Here is a 25791-nt window from a genome sequence, read left to right as displayed (position 1 = left end):
GTCAAAATAATAACATTGATTAAATAATTTTTAATGCATAAATTATGCAATTATTTAAATGTAGTCGTAGATATGAATGCATGCAAAATAGTTACATACATCAAAAAATATCATACATATTTCTGCAAATTATGCGTGATTAAAGTTTTGATTATAAAATAGCTATTAGCGCCTTCAAAAATTTAATTTAATCAAAACAAGTAAGTAAGAACAGAGCTGTCTTTGACAACAGCGAAGTCCTCATACTTTTCATGCATACTATACGGTTATTTGAGAGCTACACATTACACTAAATTGAGCCTAATGATTTCCACTCCTCTTAGCTACTTAAATAGGGGAGTTACGTCACAAAAACTCATATCTGAACCATTGTTTAGGACACTGATGTTTGCCATTATAAAAACTTAGCATGTGAAAAATTGGTTAAGCAACAACAGTTTACACGAGGCGAGCTAAGGAAGACCATTGCCTTTGTACGCCGAGTTCATGGTTCCAATCTTAGTGAGTTTAATTAAGTAGCCTGATGAGGAGATGCGATGATCTCCGAAATAGCAGCTACCATTTTTAAATTATTCTTGTTTATCTGTAGAAAATTTTTTCACAAAACTGTACTAAAGTTCAACAAAATTAAGGGTTAAAAAATTAAGTTAAACTTAAGCTTAATCCTCTGCAGATTCTTGGAAGGTACGATTGGAATTCTGCCTCATTTAACGATATTACTTAGTTCCACATTATTTTAAATAGTTTGCACAAAAAACCTATAAGTTTTGTTTTAAATTATGTTAAGCGAAATGCCAAATTTACGTAAATAACGTATTTTTTTCGGGGTTCTTCGAGAATTTTGTGGCTTTCCTCGAACATTTTTTGGATTTTTTCATTGTGTTTTTTTTCTACAGCGATTTTTCAGATACTTCTTCATTTTTTCGGAAATGCTTTCTAATCAAATTTTGGATCTTTTAGGGACTTTATATTTTAATTCGGTGCCTTTCGGAAATTTTTAAGGTCAACGGAAATTTTTTTTTTGTTTTTTTTTTGTTATTTTTCGTGATTTTTCAGGGTTGGAACCACTGAGCGGGGTTCGAACTTTTTCTGACGATTTTTTATTTAGCATGTCGGGACTTAGCATTTTTATTTGGCACTTTTCAGAAATTTTCAAGGTGAGGAAATATATTGTTCAGAGTTTTTGGCTCGTTTTTTGAATTTATCACAATTCACAATTATTTGTTAGAGAATTCTGGGGCTTTTACAGAGTTTCTTTGCACGTTAATGCGCAGGTTAAATATATGTATAGTCAGGGTTAAGGATATCAAAACATAAAAAAAGTTAGGGAATTCATGAAGTGGGCGTAATATCGTTGGTATTAAAATTTTTATGGAAATAAACGATTGAACAGGTTTTAGGTGATTTGCTGTGTATGATAGAAGCTAAATATATATTTTAAACATTCCGGTGTAATTAGAAATCCTGTTTTTAAATCGTTGTTTTACACAGAAAATTTTTTAAACTTAATATACTACGATGTCTGACACGGCTTTTGAGTCCCTTAAATAACTATTTTATTTAAATTAAAATAAAATTTGCTAGTATACATAGAAAATTAAAAAAAATGCTAAAACACTAAAAGTCACCGAAACAACAACTAATCAGTTTCCATTCCGTTTTAAACCGCTTTAATACTTCCTCCTCAAAATATGCTATAAAAAGTGTTAAGCTAGTTTCGAAGTTGTTTTTAGTTATAAATATTTCCTCTTTTTGTTTTACTTCTGGTGGTAATGCAATTAAAACGGCAATCACCTCGAGGAACATGCAACACGCAACAATCAAACTCACAAACATACTACCAAACACACAACGCCACAGGGCTACATATACACGCAGCGTACTGCCCCCGCACAAAACCAAACTGGTTCAGAACTCCCGCTGAACTAGCTTGCAAAGGGACATGGTACTGTCTTTTTTTTTTATCTATCCCAAATCAATGCTTTTAACTGTTTTTCCATTAACATGACGATGTCCTACGAAGCAGGACTTTTGAACTCGTTCTGAACTGGTTAAATTTTGAACGGATCTGGTCAATAAGTTTTTCTATGAGAAAAAATGTTTCAGATTCGATTTTTGGATATTATTTATTTTTTTTCTTTTATTTTACAGATTCCATTTTATTTGAGATTTTTTTTCAGATTTAATTTCTATATATTTCATTATTATGCACTTTCATATGTTGCTCTTAAAATTTTAAGCAGCACGCAATTAAGTAAATTTATTAAATCTGGAAATTCCCTACCAACGATGTTAGAGTCGCTGGTCTTCTCGCGAAGCTACTTGACGACCAACCCACCACGATCGCAAGTTTCAACTGTCCCGCTCTGCAGCCGTTTTTCAGTTTTTCTGTAAATAGTTCAGAGATGGTTCCGAAATATATGGGCCGGAACTAGCGATTTGCCAGACTGTCTCTAAATTTTGCTGCACGGGAACCTAGACACCTACATTAGTACATACACACACATACATAGGCACTGTTAAAAATTTGAATATTCAACCGCAAATTTTTCCATCTTTTTTTTTTTCAACACTCTCCGTGATGGAAAATAAAAATGACAACGAAGAAGAAAAAAAAGCAGCTTAAAACGCGAAAGCGTTGCGCGAAAATTTATAATTCAAAGGAAAAAGTTTTCGCCGCGCTGCTAGCTGGCTGGTGGTTGGATGGAAAGCGGAAGGTTTTAAAAAGTGTCAAGAGGCGACAAAAAAGAAGAAGAAAAAAAGCGTGCACACCCACACATCGTGCATGTACTTATATTTATGTATGTACATACATACATATGTACATTTCTCTGCATATTTAAAGCATCAAACGTGCCGAAGGACAAGTGCTGATTCGTTTTTTTCTGCCTTGGCAAGTTGTTCACACGGCAGAGAATAATCAGCAAGCAAAAAAAAAAAAAAAAAAAAAAAAAAATATATAAAATTAACACACACACGGAAAAAAGTAAACAGCTATGAAAAAACTACCCAAGAAACACTGGAACACAAATTTTCAAACGTTTGAGAAAATCGTATTTCTCAATTTGATTTTCAGCATTGTTTATCATTTGAAACTAAACATTTTCTCAAATTTGAGAAACGTTTGAGAAAAAAATCTTTTACATAATTAAAAATTCCTTTCCTATAAAAATTGTGTTTCTCTTACACGTATCATTGACAACACTATATAAATATTTCAATGAGAATAACTGGATTTCATTTCGTTCCGCTCCACTCAAGTTTGAGAAAAGGTTGAGAAATCAACATTTCTCAATTTGAAAATAAAGCAAAATTGCGCATTAAAAAAGTGCCATTTAGTTTGAGAACGCTATCAACGGTTGTTTGAGATGCATTTGAGAACTATCGTTTGAGATTTGAGAAAAAGGACTGATTCTCAAATGCATCTCAAATTGAGATTTAACAAAAATGTTGATTGGGTAAGAAGACATACATATGTACATACGTACATACATACATAGAAACAATATATAAAAAATGCATTAAATAAAGCAGTTTTGGCCATCAGCAGTTTCTAAAAATTGAGTTAATTCTATTTTGATGATCAAATGATTTTATAACACACACAGACACAAGCTCACACCAAAAAAAAAGCAAAACTCAAATAAGCAACGCTCATTGCTAGTGTACGGTTATGTTTTTGTGGCTAGGATGCCCTGGCACGCTGCTGCTTTAGCCTAATTGTATTTCATTATAAAAAAAAGCCTGCGGCCAAGAATATTGAATTAAACACGCGCAACATTTTTTTTTTTTGTTTTTACTTTTTATATTTTTGTTTTTATTAAGCATTCACCGAAAAGGGTAAACTTTTTTCTGCCATCAGTTTTCGTCCGAAATTTGAACCCTATTTTGTTTGCCTTTTAAGTGTAGGTTAATGCGGCAAATTAAAAAAGGGGTTAGCGCTATTGAGCTTTCTGCGGATTTAAAAACATGAATAGTAAATAAGCAAAAAAGGAGAGCAAATAAAGCTAATAAAATAACTAAATTCGGCATCCTTTATATGTGGGCATGTTGAGATTCTTAAGAACGCTGTCAGCACAAAGAAAAACAAAGGATAATGGCTATTGGATGTACGCAAGGATACGTAGGATTTATGCCGCTGAAGGTGGTTGGCTATTTTTATGGGCATAAGTTTGTGATAATGCCTATTTTATTACATTATTATTTAATGCTGTGTGTTTTAGGTCAACTCAGCGCACTTTACTTACTCGTTACTTAGCGAGAATTAAATAATTTTATTATTTGAGAATAATACTTTTTCTCCTTTTTTCAGCTGATGTTAATAAAGTTAAAAAAAATTATTTAGCGTGATAAAACCTAACTAATCCCTTCCATATGCGAGTGCAAGTTGGACTATAGCTGGTTACATCTAGTGTACAGTTGTTGGCTATAGTCTTCATATGTAGCATTCTTTTGGCTGCATAGAAGAGGGCCCTCGAGTCTGTCTTTGTTCAACTTTCAATTAAGTTTGGGATTCAGAATAATAACAAGAATACAGGTGCAAAAAATTGAGTAAATTTGTCTTATATGTAAGGAGAATTAGGTTAGTTTTATCCGTATTTCATGGTCAAGAATCAATATCTAAGTACAAACAGCACACAAACGTATAAAAGGAAAAAGACTAGGCTTATTACAACAAAGTGGTCAACATTTTTTATATATATGCATATTTTTTTGGTTTTGTGCAAAAAAAATCGCTCTCATAATTCGATGGTCAGTACTTTTTTAGTTTAAGGACCGTTTGCTCTAATAAAATCTATTTGCACATTTTTTGAAAAAGAAGTACTATTTTTCAAAAAAAAATTGAAACTATTAAAATTTGTAAAATAATAGTTATCGATTAAGACACCAATCATATAATTATGAGAGTGAAAAACTTCGTTGGGCCTATCTGAAAAACTTGAAACCTGTATTTATTTTTATATAATTTTATTATGGTGTATTTATGTGTTTAATTTTATTTATTTTATTTTTTCGTTGCATTTTATTTTATTTGTTAATATTTGTTTTACTTTATTTTATTTTATTTTGTTTTTTATTTAATTTAAAAGTGGTTTAATTTTTTAAATTAATTTTAATTTTATTTTACTTAGTTAGTTTTAAATTTATTTGTTTTCTATTTCGCTTACATTTATTATATTTTGTTTAACATTATTATACTTTATTAAATTTTATTTTGTTTTTTATTTAATTTTCTTTTATTTTATTATTGTAAAGTCTGAGCAGAAGCTCGACCAATCATCAGCACGTTTTGTAAGCGCCAATCTATTATTATTTTGTTTTACCTTTTTATTTCATTGGATTTTAACTTATTTAATCTTAATTTGGTTTTTATTTTATTTCATTAAGTTTTTTTTTATTTCATTTAATTTGTGTTTTATTTGCTGCTATGTTTTATTATTATTTTTAATTATGTAAATTGAAGCTTCTATCATTGTTTAATTATTATTTGTTACTTAATTTTAATTTTCTGCAAATAGTGCGCAATCATGCTGTTGCTAATTGGTAACAAAGTCAAGCCTCAAAATAAAATGAAAAGCACTTTTTGCTGTCAAAATTCAATAAATCTATTCAATTATGGCCAAGCTGCGTGCATACGTGATTTTGATGTATCCAATTGTCATATAAGTGCTTACATATACATAGTATGTACATAAATGCCATTTATATAAAGCGTTGTGAACCAATTACTGCTAATTAGAGCGGAAGTGTAACGCTTTGAAATTATTAAAAATTAATTTGCGTGCAATTATTGACAACAAATGCACGTGAGTTTGCATGCATTGCTGTATGTATAAATGTATATACAAATGTAATTATGTATGTATGTAGTAAAGGACGACGACAGTAGCACATTGCCATTACGTATACGCGTCGTGTCTACCGTCAACATTTGTATCGCTAGTGAGTGAGTGAGCAGTGGGAAGCAACTCCATTAAATTGACATTAAATTTGTAACAATGCAGAATTGCATTGCAGAAGCTGCACTTCTCCATCTTGTTCAATTCCTCCACCACTGACACGCTCATCCTTACCTCTCTCTACTGTCTACTGCGCCTGCGAATCACACCACCTGCATGCGAGATCAGTTCTAATTAAAATTGTAATTTTAAGTGGTGCCGCATTAAAAATGCTAAAGCACAAAAACGTGCCGAGTGTTCGTGAATTGTGTGTGTGTGTTTTTATTTGTACATACATATGTAGTTGAGACTGAAGCGGTAAAATGCTGCTACGCTACGCGTCCATCCATAATTAATGTGTTGGCGAAAATCACGCGCATGCATGCAAACGAAGAGATTTTTAAGCACACATAAGTCAATGTGAGTGTGTGCACATATGTATGTACATATGTATGTGTGTGTGTGTGTTGTATTGAAGTGCCGCCATTTTGCTGCAGGACAACTGTGACAGCAGCTCATTGACAGCAGGCGTTGGCTGCTTGTCTCAACTACAATGAGTTCAAGCCTGAAGGCCACAAGCTGAATACAATGGTAAGTAAGTATAAATGCAGCAGAAATTTACTGTTACGAAATGCCTGCAGTATGTATATGCGTTTTACATGCGACAACTGTCACCTATAGCAATAGACGCAAGAGACTGGCAGGCGGGCAGTCAGCCAATTGACAAGGTTGCTTTGTTTAGCTTAACCCATAAAATTCGCATAAAATACGAGTACTGCAACATTTTGCATTTACAACTTTTTTACTTAAGCGTTTTTTTTGGTTTTTGCTCTGGCAGTTCATGTTGCTATTCTTGTGCTTTAATGCTTGTTGTTACACGTCTACTCAGGCATTGTCTGTGCGCTTGTGGCAAACAAAGTTGCAACGTGTGCTCAAATGGGCGTTGCAAGTCGCTTGGCTTGGGTGCTCTCTGTACCTTAAGGAAACTGTTTTATTGCTCTTACTTGATTGTTTTTCTTTGTAATTTTAAAATTTTTAGCATGATTTGCATTTTACATTCGTATTTTTGTTTCTAAGCGTACACCATTCATACTACGCTTCGCTGCATATACATACCTACCGCGCTGTTCTATGCTCAGTCGGCAGCTGTGTTCGCCTTTGATTTCTTGCACTGCCGCTGCTGAGTAACCACTCACTGGCACCTCCTTGCCATCTTTTTTTTTTCTTTTGCTGCTCGCATTGAGGTTGAACGTGTTGCACCACTCATCTAGAGGTTTTGACCCGCTTACACGCCTCAAGGCGTTGCATACCGCACGGCCCACTTAAGCACAAAAAAAAAAACAAGGAATGCAAAATATGCAGCTCTTAGTTATTTGCGGAAAATTTTCAGCCCTTTTGTGTCTAATTAGAACCAGAGCAACTATGGCGAAGACAATGTTGCAATGTTTGTGGCAAGTTCTAGTGGACATACTCAAGTGGCATGCAAGCGTAAGCAGGCGGCAGCAGCAGCTGCATGAAACAAGTGAATGATAAATAGCTTTTTTAAGCGTAAGCGAAAAGTAAGGCCGAAAAAAGGATAACAAGCAGCGTTAGTAGATGCTGGGCAGAGGGGCTGAAAAGGATTTAGTAAATACTTAGAAGCGCCTTAGTGCTATTTAAGGGTACATAGAAAAGTTAAAATGCAAATTTATGCTAATGCGGGTAATTATGCAAAGAGCAGCAGGCAAGCAAGCGAGAGTAAAGAGCAAATGTGGCAGAAATTGCGCGACCCATACAACTGCCATGGCAAGGGGAACATGAAAAGTAGTTAGAAAACAAACAAAAAATATGCTCAGCAATAAAATAGCTAAACAAAGTAAAAATATGCTTTTGTACTCGCATTTGTAGTTACTGTTACTACAGCGTGCGCCGTGGCCGTGTCGCGCCAGGAAAAAGGATGCGCTACAGCATGTAATGAGCTCAGTCAGAGCAGCTCAAAAATTCAAAAGTAACAAAAAAAAAAAACGAAATTTCAACTAGAAGACAAAAGCGTAGAAAAGACAGTGGAAATATTACCCTTTTACTTTTTTCCTTTTCTCTTTCCCTACTTGTGACATACACCTACATTCGTCCTTATATTAATTTATGCATAATTTTTGGCTTTGCACAATATACTCGTACAACGACAGCGCGAAAGTATGGCAATTATTTTCAAATAATCATTTTTTAATGTCGCTCATGCCAGGCGAAAGGCATAAAAGCTGGTGATGTTTTTGGGGGAATAAATTTCGCAGCACGGCGCACGAGGTATTGAAAAAGTTGGTGGCGATGAATGCGTGGGCGTGACTATAAGCGACAATGAAATTAATTAGCAGTGAATGCTCTTTTTATTATTGCATTTTCCTTTTAAGTAATTGGGATATTAAAAAAATTCGGTAATTTAATGGTAATTTTATGCGAGAAGGTATTAGTTATTAAACAAATCTAAGAAACCCAACAGCATTTGTGCTATTCAAAAATAGATATATTGAGTGTGTGTCAGTTAAATTCTGCGATGCGCTATATAGCTGTAAGGCGTATGACGAGCTCCGGGTTCGTGTTGGGGTTCCCACAAAATAGAAAAAATCTGTTTTTTTTTTGGATATATTAAGGACCTCTCAAGAGAGGGAATAAAACCTGCCCATAACTATATAGATTGATCTTTGAGGAGAGAGAATAGTACCTGCTTGTCTCCTAATATAGGGAGCAGGCGAAACTGAATTTTTATTATTAAAAGTTTTCGTTTTTTTTATAAAGACTTTTAGAAATAGAAATTTTACGGAAAAATTTTTAGAAAATAAAATTTGCGCAAAAAGTATTAGGAAATGTAAAGATGTAGAAAAAGTGGTGGAAAATACGTAAAAAAGCTTCGAAAAAAATTATAAAACATTTTGAAAAAAAAAATGAATTTTAGACAAAAATACTGAAATTATAAATTTTTTGATGTCGCAATGTATTTTGGACGACGATGCCTTTTGGCAAATTTCTAAATAATAGAAACGCGAAATTTTCACAAGTTTTGAGAATTTTTCTTTTGTTTCCTTAATTTTTATTAATTTTTGATAAAGGAATAAGGATTATCGAAAAAAACATATAAATCGATATTTAAAATTTTGTGCAAAAATAGAAAAATTCAACAAAAAGTTACTATTGGAAAGTGAGTTTTTCAGAGAAAACTGTGCAGTTTTTTAGTGGAGTTTTAGAAAACCAAAATTTTGGAAAGCAATTTTTGTCAAATTTAAGTTTTGAGAAAACATTTTAGGAAATAAAAAGACTTAGAAAGAAATTTAAAAAATTATTAAATAAAATAGTTTTAGGAAAAAAATTGGAATCAAATTTTAGAAAAAACACTTAATTTTTAGCCAAAAACAGTGGGATTTTAGGATTTTTTTTGAGTTGAAAAATATGTTTAATAGAGACGCGACTTTTTGACGAGTTTTGGCGTTTAGAAAAATTAAACTAAGATTTTAAAATGAAAACTTGTTAGTTCTTTTAGTGGAGGTTTAGAAAACCAAAATTTCGGAAACAATTTTTTAGAAAACAAAACAAAAATTTTAGGAAATAAAAAGGTGTAGAAATTTTTTTAAAAAAGGTATCAAAAACGAGTAATTTTTAAGCAAAAACAAAACCGATTTCATATACAAATTTAAGATTATCGTTAATTTCTTGATGAACTGATGATCGGATTTAAACCAAATTATTTGTTTATTTGTTTAATTTAGCTAATGAATACATCAAATATTCTTACAGACTATTAGAAAGAAAAGTAAAGTAAATTTACAAAATTAATCCAAACTAGAAGATAACAATTTCAAAAAGTCGTTTTTACAGACCTTCTGTTAGGTAACCTTTCCTTTAAAAAAAAGAACTACAGAAATCGGTTAACGTGATCCAAAGTTATACGGTAACATACTTGCAAAAAATATTCCGACGAACTGATAACCTTTCTCCTTTTTGTGAAGTCGGTTAAAAAATTAAAACAATTTTAAGAATAAAATGGAATACAATTTTAGAAAAAAATGCTTAAATTTTAGACAAAAGCAGTAAGATTTTAAGATTTTTTTTAGTTGCAAAATATGATTTTTGGAAGGGGTTTGGTTTTATTGCAGTTTATGAATTTTTATAAAAGCATAGCTCATATATGCATTTTTCAAACATAAAACGAACCGCATTTTTATTGCGTTTATTCTATCGATACACATACATAAATATATTTATCTGCACATACAAACAAACATATTCCTTTTTGCAGCATAAGTCCAACGAAAAAGTCATTAAAATTCTGAAGGCATTTCATATTGCAAACAACTTTTACTTAAACGCATCACTTATACGCCATGTTGCACCACTTAAGCTGCGTTTATTAAAAAGTTAACGAAAAGTTGGATAAAGCTACAATAAATTAAATTTGCACACTCACAAGCACACACACACACACAAAGTGCTATAAATAAATTTGAGTTGTTACGCAATTTACCAAAGTAGCGCAATAAATGAAGTTTGCGAATAAATTTACAAGTGCACCGAAGCGAAGGCGTTGTATGAAATTCGCACTTGAATTCAATATGTATGTATGTATATGTGCATATGCACATATGTATACTTATTGAGAGTATATGCATGTATTAGACGAGAAGAAACACATCCACAATAGAATATAAAAATTTAAATTTTGAAATATCCAAAATTCAGCTCTGCATGGTTAAGAACCTCTATGCACAAGCATACTCCAGTTAGGAGCTCATTGAAACTCATTCGGAATGTTGCACCTATTAAAATCCCCTGAATGCGGCAAATGCGCTCTTGTTAATTTTCGTTTTAATCATTTCGCACAGCGGATGCAAACTGCCGCACCAATGAGTGCACAAAAATGCACTCGGCTAGTATTTACCAAGCTTACAAGCCAAGCTTACGAGCAAAAGCAACCAGGTGACAATCAGCTACATGGCAAGTGACAATGGTAATGCTTTCTGGAATGTACCATGTGCAGTGGGCATGGTGTTGCTGGAAATCAGATCAGCAATTGTGGTTGTGTGTCGCACTCACTTCCACGCACACTGACTCACGCCTACGCCTTGGATGAATGAGTGGCGTTGAAGCAAATGTTTTTCCGCTGCGATTGCTGCTCGTTGCGTCGTTATGCCATTTCATTTTCATTTAGCACTTTTTCGCTACCCCCTTTTGTTGTCATTATTCTTTATGTTTGCGGTGCAATTATGGTTGGTTGGCATTAGGTTTTGGTTACATTGTCGGGGTGTGCCTAATGTGTGTGTGCTATTATGAGTGCATGCAGGTGCATCGCTTACGTTTGTAGACTTCGGTAGGAGCGTATTTGACGTGGCTTATGTGTGTGTGGTGCTGTAGTTAGCATTTTAAGGAGTTATGTACATGCTGTGACTTCTTAAATGACTCTTCATTTCTGTGGTTTTTAATGTTTTTTTTTTTTGGAACTGTTGTTTATTGCTGTATTTTTGTGCAAAAGAATCTTATTGAAAAGTAAAGTTGTTTTATTAGAGAAATTTTATTTCATAAAAAATTGATTAAAAAAATTAGGAAGAAATTTTAGGACAAAAACAGCTTGGGCCCAAATGTCTATAAGCACAAAATCTTGACAAAAACGTTTTTGAAAAAAAAAACAAAACAATTTAGGGAACAAATTTGGTATAAAAAAAATTCAAAAAAAACTAATATTAAAAAAAATATTTTTTTTGAAAAACAATTTTTGAAAACAATTATTGAAAAAGTAACAACTTTAAAATTTAGAAAATTAGATATTCTGGCGCAAAAGAATCTTATTAAAAAGAGCAATTTTTTTTATTAGAAAAAATTAAATCTCTAGTTTTTTTTATTGAAAAATGGTTAAAAACTGTTAGAAAAAATTTAAAAAAAAAATGTAATTGTAAGAAAAAGTATCTTTTAGTAAGACAAAATTAAAAAAAAAGCTAGAAACGGAAGAACTCTCAAACTTAGTAAATTAGGTATGTTTATGCCAACGAATTTTATTGAAGAGTAAAGTTTTTTATTAGAAAAATTAAAACTAGTTTTGTGCAAAAGGATCATATTGAAGAGTAAACTTTATTTTATTGGAGAAAATTAAAACTGAAGTTATTTTAGAGAAAAATTGTAAAAATATTTTTAGGGAAGGAATTTTAGAAAAATTTTTATAAAAATATCTAAAATCTTTGAAAAACTGTAAAAAATATTAGAAACGAGTTGTGAAAATAACACAGTTTTTAAAAAAAGGGGTTTTTTTAATAAAAAACAAATTTTTATGAAAACAATGTTAGAAAAGGAAATATTTTTCAAATTCAGACAATTTAAAAAAATGTAGGAAAAATATATTAAAAGAAATATGTATTCAAAAATCGAAAATACTTAAGTTTTGGAAAAAGTATTTCCTACATTATTTTAGTTTTTTGGATTGAGGACTTTTCCAAATTTCTTAATATAAATACATAGGACTCGTGCGCCTTACTTTTTCTTTAGTGAATAGTTAGAAATATTGAAATTACAGGCTAAAAGCATTCTCATTAATAATTTTTGTTTTTGTGACCAACGTTTTTTTTTATATCGAGCCCTAACCACCAAAAAGATGTAAGCGAAATTTTTTCAAAATTTTGGTTTTGGCGCAGAAATGCCTAGGAAATTTTTTGCTTAAAAAAATTTTTTTGCTTACCTTTTTTTGGCGGTTTTTTTTTTCAAATTTATGCTTAACTGGTATTAATTATTTTATATAGGTGGCAACTCAATTTTCTAAGGCTTAAAAAGAAGTATCCACTCAAATTAAATATCGCGCCATGCACGCTAAAATAGACTCCATCTGAAAAAAAATCACTCATATGCCATGTACGCCTATAAAATGTCTTACATCACCGCCTATCAACTCCAACCGCAATTGCATTTGTTTGCCATTCATTACGCACAACTTCTCAAATTGAGCGCGATGTATACGAATATGAATGCATATTTATGTAACAAATTTCCACTTAAAAGAGGTGAATTCAAAAAGCGACCACACAAAAGTGTTAAACATTGAAAGCCATTTAAAAGTTTTCTGTTATCATCCCACAAGAAAACTTTTTGCGCAAATTGCGCGGCGCTCGCAGTTGCTCGCGTTGCACGGCTCCCATTTTTGCTGTTCTTGTTGAGCCCAAAACAAAAGTTGACGGCGTCAGCAATTTTATAAATATTTGATAAGGTTAAAATGGTTTACAAATACATTTACTGCAATTCGTACATGAATATTTTATGTATAATAAATTTTAAAATTTATAGCAGCAACAGCAAAAGTTTGTGAAAATTTTCGAATGAAGAATTAAAACAAAAACCACCAAAAAAAGAATAAATTCAAAAAAAAAATACGCAAACAAAAGAAGCAAGCCAGCAATAGTAGACGAGCGCAGCTGTAGCCTGTTCTGAATGCAACTTGATGTGGAGAAGCGAGTAAATCTTGCTGGCATTGAAGATAAAGTTTATGATGCCACATACACATAAACTATAAACACATACCAATACGTTAAACCTTCATTTGTAATCCGCTGTATACAAATGCATATAAATACATTTTATGTTCATTTGTTTATTTCGTTTTTCAACAACGCAACGTTGTTTTTGTTAAATGACTGCTGCAGTCTACGCATTTTTGCTTCATAGTGCGCCCAAATATGTGCAGCGACCGCTTGTGCACCCACTTAGCAAACAAACGGCCCTTTAAACTGGCTCTTTCGCCTTCTCTAATAACAACAACCAAACTGCTGGCACACAAATGTGCTGAGCTGACAATTAAATTCGTAGTTGCAAGAAATTATGAAAGAAGGCAAATTTTCAAGAAATTCAATTAAAACTCGACTGCTGTCACTTGGTCGATTTGTAAGTGTTGTTGTTGCTATGGTGTGGTTTGTCCTTGCTGCTTGTTGCTGCAGTGCTGTTGTTATCACTGCTGTGTGTTTCTGTTATTCGGAACTTTTTCAGCAAAAAAAAAAAAGTATCGTTTGGTTGTCGCTGGGCAGATATTTGGCAAGTTTGCCTAGTTTCAAGCAGCATTTGGGGAAGGGGGAGTGCAGGAAATTGTGCCTGCGGTTAAAAAAGCCGATATTCAGGCAGGTTCTGCAATTCGCTTCAAATTGGCAGTTAATTTTATTTTTTTCTTTTTTACAAATTTTATCTAATTTTCTTGTTATTATGTTATTTTTTTATTTTGTTTACTTTCCTTTTTTTCGTATTGATTAGCTTTTTATTAATTTATAGCTTTTAATGATTTTCTGTTTTTAAATTTATCAAAATTTTAATTAATTATTTCCTCTTAAACTTTTTACATTTCTTTTTATTTTTTGTTTTATTTCTTTAACTTTTTAATTTTTTTGTTATGTTTTTCTTTTTTGTTAATTTTTTATACTTTTTATTATTTTTGTGTTAGCTTTTGTAAAGTTATTTTTTTTTTTATTTTAATGTGAATTTTTTATAACTTTGAACTTTTTATTTATGTTTTTTTATTCTGTTTTATGTTCAACAATTTTATTGAGCTTGAGGCCGTTCTGTATGAAAAACGAGGTGAAAACACAACAACAATTTACATATAGGTGGAAGTTATACCTACTATTTCGGAGATCACCACATCTCCTCATCAGACTTCTTCAACCGCGGTCCCTGGGATATGAACCAGCGGCCTGAAGCTCAATAAAATTGTTGAATATAATTGTTATAAAGACCATAAGTAACAAAAAAAATTTGTTTTGTTTTATTTTATTATATTATTTTTATTTAATTTATTCTATTTGATCTAATTTAATTTAACTTTTATTCAATTTGATTTTGTTTCATTTTCTTGTTTTTTTATTTTATAAGTTTTTTTGTATTATTTTATTTAGTTTTATTTGTTATTTTTTCTTTTATATGGCTCTTTATATTTTTCTATTATTTTATGTTTTAATTTTTCTAAATTTTACTTACAAATGTATGTATGTAGGTACTCCTAATTGAATTGTTTTATTTCAGTTTAACCTTTTCTATTTTAGTTTATATTATTTAAATTTATTGTATTTTGTTTGCTGGGTTAGAGCTGCTTATTGTATTTTATTTGTTATTTTTTCACTTTTTTAAACTGTATATGTTTTTATTGATTTTGTGTTAGCTTTTCTAAAATATTTTTTATTTGTTGTATTTCAATTGGTTTTGTATTATTTTTAAATTTCATTCATTTATATATTTCTTGCTTTCTTTAATTCTTTAAATTTAACTTATTTTACACAATTTAGGCATTTGGTTTATTTTATGTTTATATTGCTTTTGATATTGTTATTATTGTTTTTTGTAATTTTTTTTTTTTTTTAATTGCTAACAGTTTCAAAAATTTTGACCTGTCTTTTATCTCTGCTCCAACTTTTCGTCGTCATTATTTCTACACTTTCTTTAGATCAATTTTTGTAACTTCTTAAATGTTTAATTTGTTTCAATAATTTTGGGACATCAATTATACTGAAGTTTCAGTAGTTTAATTCTTTGTTTATTTCTTTTACAAGTTTTTACCGTGCTAAATTCTATTCCCTCAAACATCTCTTAGACATGAAAACTTGGTTAATTTTCTTTGGAACAAGTGTTTGCAAGAGCTCCCCAGCAGTTTGCCACTCCAGCTGTTTTAATTGTTTTTCTGTTGTTGCTCTTGTTAGCTTAAGCAATTGTTTTTCAAATGTCGTCTGCTGCCAGTCGGATGAACAGAAAAAACAACAACAATTAAGACAACGAACGAGCAAGTAAGTAAGCAACTGGCAGTTGAACGCAAAATTTCGAGAATTTGTCCAACAAGTTGTGTTTGGGCGCAGACAGGCGCATGAGTTTGATAATGTTTTTTTTTTTTTGGGCACGCGTGTGCATGTGTGCGTGTGCGTTTGCTTCTATGGCGATGTGCGTTGGTGACACGAATATTGTCTGGCATGTCTGTTATCGCTTTCAGGAATTGTTGTTTTGCTTATGCAGCTCATCGGATGGAGCTCATTCCGTTCTCGGTGCTACTACACCAGCAGCTGTTGCTGCTGCTACTTGTTTTGCACTTTTATCTGAACGAACGATTTTAAATTGAAATTTATGATTTAATACAATTATGAAAATTTTATCATCAACTGCAGAAGTTTGCAGGCGTAGGAGAGAGAGGGAGAGAGATAAGGTTTTGTAGCAAAGGAAAATGTTTGCGTTGCAGACGCTTAGACTCAAAACCAGCCTGGGGTGCCTAAGCTCTTAACACTAAATTAGATTTCACTTCAAAAGCATAGATTTCTTTTGCATTTGGAGCATTTTGCTTTCAATTTCATGGGCTCGTAGTTGTTGTGTTGTCGCAATTAATGAAAGTTTTGAACACTTTGGCGCAAGTTTTTCGAAAATAATTCAATTATGGTAATAACATTGTGTAATCTATTGACTTTTTACTGTAACTGTTGTTCGATAACTGTGCTGCAGGTGTTACCTTGTTTTTAACTTAGCGAACTCGCTAGAAAATTTAGCTTTGGAGTTTCTGAATTCATTAATAATTCCATGCTTGTAAAGCGAAAAGTTAAATAGCGATACTTAGCTGTTTATGTGCGTGCCACGTGGAGTGTGATGACTAAAATAAAATGACTCTTACGCTTCGTTGCGCAAAGAGATGCCACATTATTCAGTCCCGCTCGCTATGTCCTTTTTAGCTTAACCTTAATGGATGCACATTTTATATACTCTACATGCGCGCATGAAATGCATTTTATATGTTGTTGTTATTCTGGCATGCCGGAACACGTTTATACAGAACGTTATGGGTAGGTAACAAAAGTTGCTGTTCTTTTCTTTTATTTTCTATACAAAGGAGAAGAAGAAAAATGTTGAAAGAATAGCAAGAAAAAAATGCATATCATAATGTGAGCAATATCGGCGGATTCCTGGCTAAAAATTCAGCATGCAATCCACGCCGGCAACAATGTGCACTTTTATGCTTAACGTCATGTAGCCGTACATGTAATGCCTGCCTGCACACACACTCGAACACGTATCAGAGTAGCACATAAATAGCACAAACATGAAGAAGGGCTGCTACACGTTAAGCAGGTATACTCATATCGTCAGCAAATACAGCTTCAGCAAAAGCTACAATACCTCCGCTATGCGGTCGCCAAAGCGCACAAATGCTTGTTGATAACATGCTCATATACTCACAAATATGTACGTACGAGTATGCACATTCATATGTATCTACACCTTCTTGTGCATTTCACATTTGTTGTTGCAACATAATGTGAAAATATTTGTTGCAGCAGCAAGCCAAGTAACTACTAGGCGGCGAAGTATGGTGTTCGTTTATGTGCCCACATTATCAAGTATTCCTTATTGTGCAATGAGAATGAAATTGCAACAGCAACAAAAAATTGCAACGCCAACAACAAATGCATTCTACAATGCTCTTTAAGGGGCTTTGAGCTCCATTGTATGCGTGCAATAGTGCGTCTAGGTGGGGCTGTAAAGTTTTATTGTGTTTGTTAGCATGCTTGCCAGTGCTTTATTTCACACCGTTATAACTGTAGAAGCTGATGAGAGGCTACATATGGGGTACTCCATTCAAATTCGGAAACCATATGGCTTTTGCATCTCCGTTTTTTTCATATATTTTTTTGTTTATATATAGTGCAAATCGAGAGAGTCCTTCCTGATTTTTTGTTTTTTATATTTGTTTTGTCTAGCCCTTTTCGAGATATAAAAAAAAAACGATTATTTTTTAAATGCCCTTAACCTTGCGAAAATTGGGCCGATTGCGGCCATATTTCTTTGAAATTTTTTATTTTCAAAACAATTTTGGAAAACGAAATTGAAAAAAATTCAAATCGTATTTCTATAAATATTCCAAACAATTAAAAAATTTTTAATATGAAGTGTTGAGATCCAAAAAACACGTTCTGATCGTTTCTTTTTAAATGATTTCTCACTTATTCCGCAATTTTTAAGCATAAAAAAGTTCAATAAAAGCTATCAATACGTTGTTTTTTGGAAATCAACACCATTATAGATTAATTATTAGAGCAACAGAAGCCAAATCAACAATTCATGGAATTTTTAATCCTATTTAATTGATAAGATAAATTGAATATTTTAATATTGGTATCAGATTGAAGACGTTTTGGAAATTTTACTGCCGAAAATGTTTTTGAGGAGGGTTGCATGTATGAAAAATTTTATTCAATTAAATAGATAAAATAAATCAAATATTACAATACGGATACCAAACAGCACAAAAATACTCTTAAGATGCAGTGAAGCATGCCGTGTATGTGCTAGTTTTATAATACAAATTTTAAAACTTCATAGTTATACGGGTTGAAAAGTTGTTCGATTTTCTATTCTAAAGGTGTTTGCACATTAAAAATTTCACACAAACATACGTATCAATCTGTTAATTTTCCATAAAGTTATGGGAGTTTAAAAAAAGGGACTTTTTCCAGAAATCGACATCCCGAAAATGGCTGGACAAAAAAAAAAAATCAAAAGAATCAGGGATACCTCTCCCAGTTGGTACTTTAACATTAAAAATTATAACATAAATAAATGGAGTCCGTATTCGGTTGGAATGCCCCATGTATGTATGTAGATATATGTAAGGTAAACTCTTACTACGTAAAGTGCACATAAGCTATACATTTTATTTACGCAAGTAATTTAAGTTTCTGCGTTAAGTATCCATAACGGTAATTCTGCAATGTTTGGCCATAATTTAATTAGGTAACTTGTTTACGTGCAAATTTTTGCAGGCTATAAAACGCTATGGTGAAAGGGAAGGATTATGTAGTATGAAGTAGAGGCGTGAATGAGCATTGGGTGGGGCAGCTCGAGTCTGTGTAACTTTTACTATTTTATGACAGCCATAACAGTTAAAACTACGATAGCCGGGAGTTTAATTAAAAAGTGTTATTTTAAACTACATACCAACAGTAAGTGCAGTTGGTGGCTAATGTGGCAGCGAAAGGTCGAAAGTTATGGATCTTAAGTGGTACAATACTAGCCGCATTAACAAAAACTGTCTGCCTAGCTCATGTTCTACATGAATCCAAGGCGCTCAATACTGCCTAGCTGTCCGATGTGAGCTTCATAAGTGTCCTATTAGTCCTTGTACAAAGGATATGCCGGCCCTAGTACACCCATCAACAAGCTTGAGTCCAACAGAATACCAAATTTGCTATTTTTGCTTTTGTATTTGATTTGACTGATTTGTCTTCTTGCAGGTATTCGGAGAAAATAAATACTGCTGTGGAAATACATATATACATATATATTTTAGGACAGTACAGTACAGTTATAGGACGTACATACATATATACATATATATGAGTATATACCTTTACATAGGTTTTTTTGTTATAATACCAATCGCGGAATCACTGAGGACCAACCTTTTTTTGAGCTGAAAGAAAAAGAGAAACAAATTTCTTTATTTACTGTAGAGTACATGGTTTTAAGCAAAAAATAACTTTTTATCTACAAAAAGTATGTATGGTTGCGCAATAAGTACACTTATTGCAAGAATGAAAAAGATGCGAGAAAATCAGAAGTTATAAAAAACCAAAACGACAGGGATGACCGGATGACGCCTTATCTCAGAATTTGATTGAAGGACGCTCTATTTCAGAAGCCGTTTCCAAAACGCCCTATGTCAACATATTTTCAATATATTTCTGAGATAGAGCGTTCTTCAACCATATTTATTATGAGATTGAAAGTTTTTCTGTCAAATTCTGAGATAGGGCTTTCTTGAGCCATTTTCTGAGATAGGTCGTTATAGAACCGTCCGCCGAGATAGGCCGATCTTTCACTTAGCCGTCGAAAAAATGTACAAAGCTTTTTTTTTTGCCAAAATTGCAATTATTTTTGAAACCATAACCTGCATAATTTTGTATAAGAACTTTTTTAAGGGTATTAAATTTTCGATTGAAGTAACCTCAGGAAATTTTTTTTGAACATGCAGATAGTGACAGAAAACTAGCACTTCGCACAATTTTTTTGGAGAATAATGAACCGTATTCTTGTTTTCGTACGAATCGAAAATCAAGAAAATTTTCTTTACAAAAAATTTAAATTTTCGATTGGTCCGAAAAGGAGAATACGCCTCCATATTTGATATTACAAACAAAAAATTACAAAAATATTTTTCTGAGCTGCTAAATAGATTTGACATTTACCTAAAGAAAAAAAAGCACTTGGCGAAGTCTCTTTCACCGAGACAATGAACGTTGATGAGGGCCCAAATTGCAGGAAGTTGGCTGAGAATAGCGTATCTAGCATATTTTTCTGAGTTACTCCCCCTGCGTCTATTTATTTTTGCCAAGCTTGAAGTAGTGGATTTGGTGGTAAGAGATTTGGATCGAATGCAGAGGTCTTTACTGAAACAGAATTTGAAAAAAACGCTGTAAAACGCGTTGGTCCAATTCTGTATCGGTGAGAAAAAATTTTTTAACTAACAAATTTAAACTTTTTCGTATACTTTTCCGTAAAAATAATTTGTCACAGACACAAAATAAAGCCGTATGCTTACAAATACACTTCCTTTTTGTCAAAAAATATACTTTATAAAAAGGTTAACTCTTTAATACTTTTCTATGTTTTTTTATATACATAGCTCAACAACAAAAAAGCGCTTTGCTCAGATTTAAAATTTAATATTTGCACATTCGCAAAATGAACAAGCATATGTATATGGCTATATATGTACATATGTAGGTAAGTGCATATGTTTTTATATACATATGTATGTATGTATGCGCTCTATATCAATATGTATACATATTTACATATGAACACATGCATATAGGCATGTCCTACTATTCATCTATTCTGCTTGTGGATTTCCTTGCCTATTTTCTGCTTCGTTTTCTTTAAGTTTGAAATTTTCGCACTTGTCGTTCCCATTCTGTATGCATTGTACGTACATATTTGATTTCTTTAATACACACACCCCCTCACTCCACCCGCATCTTTCTTGAACGCCTTCCACATAATAACACCTGGCCGGTGGCATTATAATGGGATTGCTCTTTTTTACGTTGCCCATGCTACCGCTGCTGTTGATATTTTTTGCTCGATGCATCCCTTGACAGCCAGCATCTTTAGAGGAGGTAAATATGTATGTAATACACAGCTACATAAAATAAATGCACATATATGTATGTACAGGCAGCAAAAGCATATGAGCGCAACAATGTAAGTGAGCAACATTAAAGGTTCTTGCCTTTTTGCTGTTCACCAGCTCGTACACGTTTGATTACAGCAATGTCTAGCTCTAAGCATGTGTATATACATATGAACATATATATGTATATGCATGTACGCTGTGCTAGCCAAGGTGTGCATGACTAGATGGGCGTCGCAATTTGTGCCATCGGTAATTTGAAAGGCGTTCAAGCTGTTGGTTGCTCCTTTTTTACCAAACACATATACATACATACATACATACATACATACATACATACATACATATGTACGGTCTCACAAATAACTACAAAGCGTAATATAAAAGCACACTCACGCATACATACATACATACTCTTGGATACACTTGAGTATGCACTCAAAGCGTGTTGCAACTTTTTCCGCAAGCACATATTCACATGCAACTTGCAAAATCATATATGGACCACCATCGTACAGTGCACGCAGCCAGGCACAGTGAAAAGCCTCACTTTGCTTGTATGTACTTAGGCAACATTAAACAGTTTCATGCAATTTGTTTCTAGCAAATTTTTCTCATTGCAAAAATACCTACATACATACATTCATACATTTGAGTGCTTGCTTTGCCTAGCAGCGTCATACTTTGCTTGCACACATTACGTATACGCCGTGTAGGCAACCAACTTTGCACTGTAGTGCACTCTTGCTGGAGTAAAGCGGATTGAAAAGCGACAAACAAAGCAAAAAATGTCAGAAAATTCAACGAAAAAGTGTAGAAAATATCAACTTATTCGCTCTGTTTCTGATTCTATGCAGCTGTAAAGCGCAAAAGAGGGCACTCCTCACTTAGTAAAACGGCATTTAAGCGGGTTAATTAAACAAAAGTTTCTTTTAATTAGTGTTCTTAAGGTGGTGCGGCAGCATTTTGTGGTACTTCCATTTGCAATTTAGTAATTTAGTGCTCCTTTCTTAGGTTTTTTTTTTTTTCAAAATGCCTTCATTTCCACTTGCTTTTGCTACACACACAGCCAGAAGGCTTGTCTGCAGTTAAGGTGTTTGCTGAAAATAAAATGAGTGTAGATGTGAACTAACTTAGGGTCCAAACATAGTGGAGCGGCGAGCAAAGCGAAGAGCCTAGCATCGAGCAAAACTTCAATTACAAACGTGTATGCACGCTTTGCTCTTCACTATGCGCAGTCCCACTGAAAAATATGCGCTTAAAATCGACGCTTTGCTCGATGCTCTCTGCTTGCCGCTCGGGGCTAACTTTTTAAGTGGCTTGCGGGATGTACAGCCGCAGTCGTGCAGGGGAGGAGTGGGCTGTCTGGCAGCTGTCGCGAGCCATTTGCAATTATTATATTTTTGTTTTAACCCCCAAAGATTTTATTGATTCAACAAAAATCGCTTTCAAATATGAAAATAATTAATGCGATTTAAATGAAATTAAAGACTTTCATGTTTTTTTTACACATCAAAGCCATTTCAATAGCATTTATACATATCTACGTATGTGCGCATGTAGACTGGTGCTCTAGGCTAGAATTTAATAATTTTTCAATTTCAACATAATTTGTGTTTTAATAAGCTCCGTGTACCTCGTTGACATTGACATGCACACACAACAGTTTCTAAAGTCAATACATATGTAGCAGTGCGTAATTGAAACGGATGTACTTGTGTACTTGTATCTGTTTTGTTGCACACAATACTTATCCGGTTACAAATTACAACATTTTAATTTGAACAGATTTCTTTTTTGTTTATTAAAAATGCTTTTCCAATTAACAAGCATATATTTTTCATTGATGAATAAATCAGTTGATTCGTATCAAAAACTGTAACAAAAAAGTAATTAATAGCTAAATAGTTGTAAATGGAAAAATATATTGTTCTTCAAATTTAGAGATATTGTGATATACATAGGTATTTTTAATAAAATAAAATAAAACAAGTTGAAACAAGGAAAAAGACAAATAAAAATAAAAAAATTAAGTCAAAAAAGTAGATAAAAATAATGCAACAAAAATATATATATGAGAAAGTGAAAAATAAAAAAATAAGACGAATAAAAATAATATATGCAAATAAAAAAGTTAAATTTACAATTAAATCATATTGAATATAAATGAAACATAATTAAATTAAATCGGAAAAATAGTTAAAATCAGAAAAAGTAAATAACTTAAGAAAAAAAATATAAGTATGTAAAAAGAAATAAAATTAAAATGACACAAAATAAAATAAAGTTACCTATAATAAAATAAAATAAAACAAAAAGTTAAAAATAATAATAAATAAAATAAATAAGGTAAAATATACAATAAAATCTGATGAAATATAAATTACACAAAACTAATTAAAATAAAATGAAATATATTATAACTAATTTAAATATAGATTGAAAAATTTAATAATTAAATAAACCAAACAAAACTAAAGCAAAAAAATAATAAAATAAAACTTTAATAATTTATTTTTGAGCTATAGGCTGTATGTTAAATAAAACATTAAATGTTATCTTGCTGCAGTCTGAAGGCGAAATATCAAAATAAAATTAAAAAGTAAATAAAGCAGAAAAACATTTAATTTTTTATTTAGCATACGGCCTTTAGCTCAAAAATAAATTATTTAATTTTATTATACGGCCAATAACAAACACAATCATAAACTGAAAATGAAACAAATTAAAACGACATAAAATAAAGTGTAATACATATAACGAAATAAAACTACTAAAATAATAAAAAAAAAATTTATCTCAAAAAATTAAGATCAATAAAAACTAGAATGAAAAAAAAATTTAAAACTAAAAAAAAAAAATATATATATAAAATAAAGTAAACTAAAAACATAAAACAAAAAAAAAATTAACTTAAATAAAATAATGTAAAAGATGAAATAAGAAATCTAAAGTAATAAATCAAATGGAAGTAATTAAAATAAAGTAAAATAGAAATAAAAACTAAGTACAAAAATCTATATTTGGTTAAATTAATCCAGGGATTAAAAACTTAAAATCTCTGAAAAATATAATTTTTCGAGCGGAAGATACTAGCCGTAATTAAAACTTTCGCCAAAGCATTTCTCCAGCGACCAAATTAGATATGCTTGAGATTAGAATCCTAATAGCAAGGAAAGCTTCTTACAAAAGCATTTAATCTGCGATTACTACACCCATATTCAAATTAAATACTTAAGCAGTTAATATGTGGGTATAAGAAAGCTGAACTGCAAGATCTTTCGCAAACACACCAATGTAATTATGTACATATTTATGTAACTAAATGGTTATCAAAAAGTTAGTTAGGGTGCCTTACAAAAAAAAAAAATAAAAAAATAAATAAAAATGTCGCGGTTTCCGCCGGTTTGATGCAATCTAATATATTTAAAGATGTTTGTAGATTTACGAAGATTTTTGAAAAAAAAAATCCGAAAATCGAGTTTATTAAAAAATATTTTTTTTTTCTAAATAATTACCTCAGATGTTGCAAGAGTTTAAGCTTGATTGAACATTTTATCATTTTATCAATGGAATCAAAATAATGAGATTTTTGAAGTAATTTGTAAATCGGTCTAGCTTATGTAAATCTTAGTAGTTTTTCAAAATATTTCGCCGAAAGTCTTGAAATTTAATACATTTTATACTTCCGATGGAAAAAAGAGTAGCAAATTTTTTTTTTTTTTGTATTCAGCTGATTCACCCTTATACACTTGTGTGGAATATTTACAAATAATGCAATTTTCCCTATGTAGATTTTTGCTCTAATTGTTAGTAGTAAAATGCAATAAGGCGTAGTAAACAATCAGAACTTCATTATACAGGTCAAAGTGGGTGAGCAAAAACCACAGATAATATTCAAAGGCTGGCATTCGGTTCGTCATTGCCCACATGCAAACACGCTTAAGTCAATATACCTATATATGTACATACATATATTCATAGTTGAAATCTACTCAATAATTTTAATTATGCCCTTAATAAGGCATGAATGCAACGAGAATTAATTTGCAATTTGTATGTTATGTAACTACATTTTGCAATTACGAGTTTGTACATTTGTTAATAAGCACTTGAAATGACAAGAAAAAATTACACATTTGTGTTCTTCCAAAATGTTAACATGGCTTGCAATTAATTTACGTGCATGGCAAATTTTAAGCCATCGCATGTTGATATAATTCAATTTATATGAAAATTATATGTTACCGCATGCTAAGGAAAGCAAATATACATATCTACACACATACAGCTATACACGAGAACATTATTGCAATGAAAATGCATGGGTGTTAGTAGATAGTTTGTAATGTTTGTGAATAATACGTATGTATGTACGAGTATACATATTCCCGCAACTGCGCGTTTGTCAATGGATTCTAAATGTCATTTGCTACATTTCCGGTACAATTATTCTCCGGTATTATAAGTTGTCACATATGTATGTATGTACATATACAGGGTGTCCCAGAAGTAATGTGCCAAACTTTAGGGGAAGTTAGGTGGGGGGGTGAGCTCCCTGATAAACAAAAAGTTTTCAGGTAAAAGTGCCACCGTTTTTGAAATATTTACATTTTTTCGAATTTAAAAAAAATTGTGCCTTTTCATGTGTTTTCTTTAACTGCAACTAAAAACCGGGCAATACTTAGTAAATTTTTTATG

General features: G+C 31.8%; 2 protein-coding genes across 5 annotated transcripts in view; one reads left to right on the top strand and one right to left on the bottom strand.

Moving 5' to 3' along the window:
- Positions 1 to 25791, bottom strand: part of LOC118737777 (protein toll) — a 141590-nt gene that overhangs the window by 15618 nt on the left and 100181 nt on the right. For 2 of the 3 annotated variants that reach the window (XM_036468530.1, XM_036468529.1), the window contains one exon: positions 19358 to 19368. The exons of the other annotated variant lie outside the window; for it this stretch is intronic. The gene's annotated coding sequence lies outside the window, so the exon portion shown is untranslated. The remainder of the gene's footprint in view (positions 1 to 19357; positions 19369 to 25791) is intronic. 3 annotated transcript variants of the gene reach the window in all.
- The window catches only part of LOC118737779 (cation-independent mannose-6-phosphate receptor), a 196249-nt gene that overhangs the window by 152234 nt on the left and 18224 nt on the right, over positions 1 to 25791 (top strand). The gene's annotated exons all lie outside the window — the stretch shown is intronic.

The sequence above is a fragment of the Rhagoletis pomonella genome, unplaced genomic scaffold (genome assembly GCF_013731165.1).
Source record: "Rhagoletis pomonella isolate Grant_MI unplaced genomic scaffold, Rhpom_1.0 Rhpom_scaffold_00004, whole genome shotgun sequence".
Taxonomy (NCBI): domain Eukaryota; kingdom Metazoa; phylum Arthropoda; class Insecta; order Diptera; family Tephritidae; genus Rhagoletis; species Rhagoletis pomonella.
This window is presented reverse-complemented; position numbering and strand designations above follow the sequence as displayed.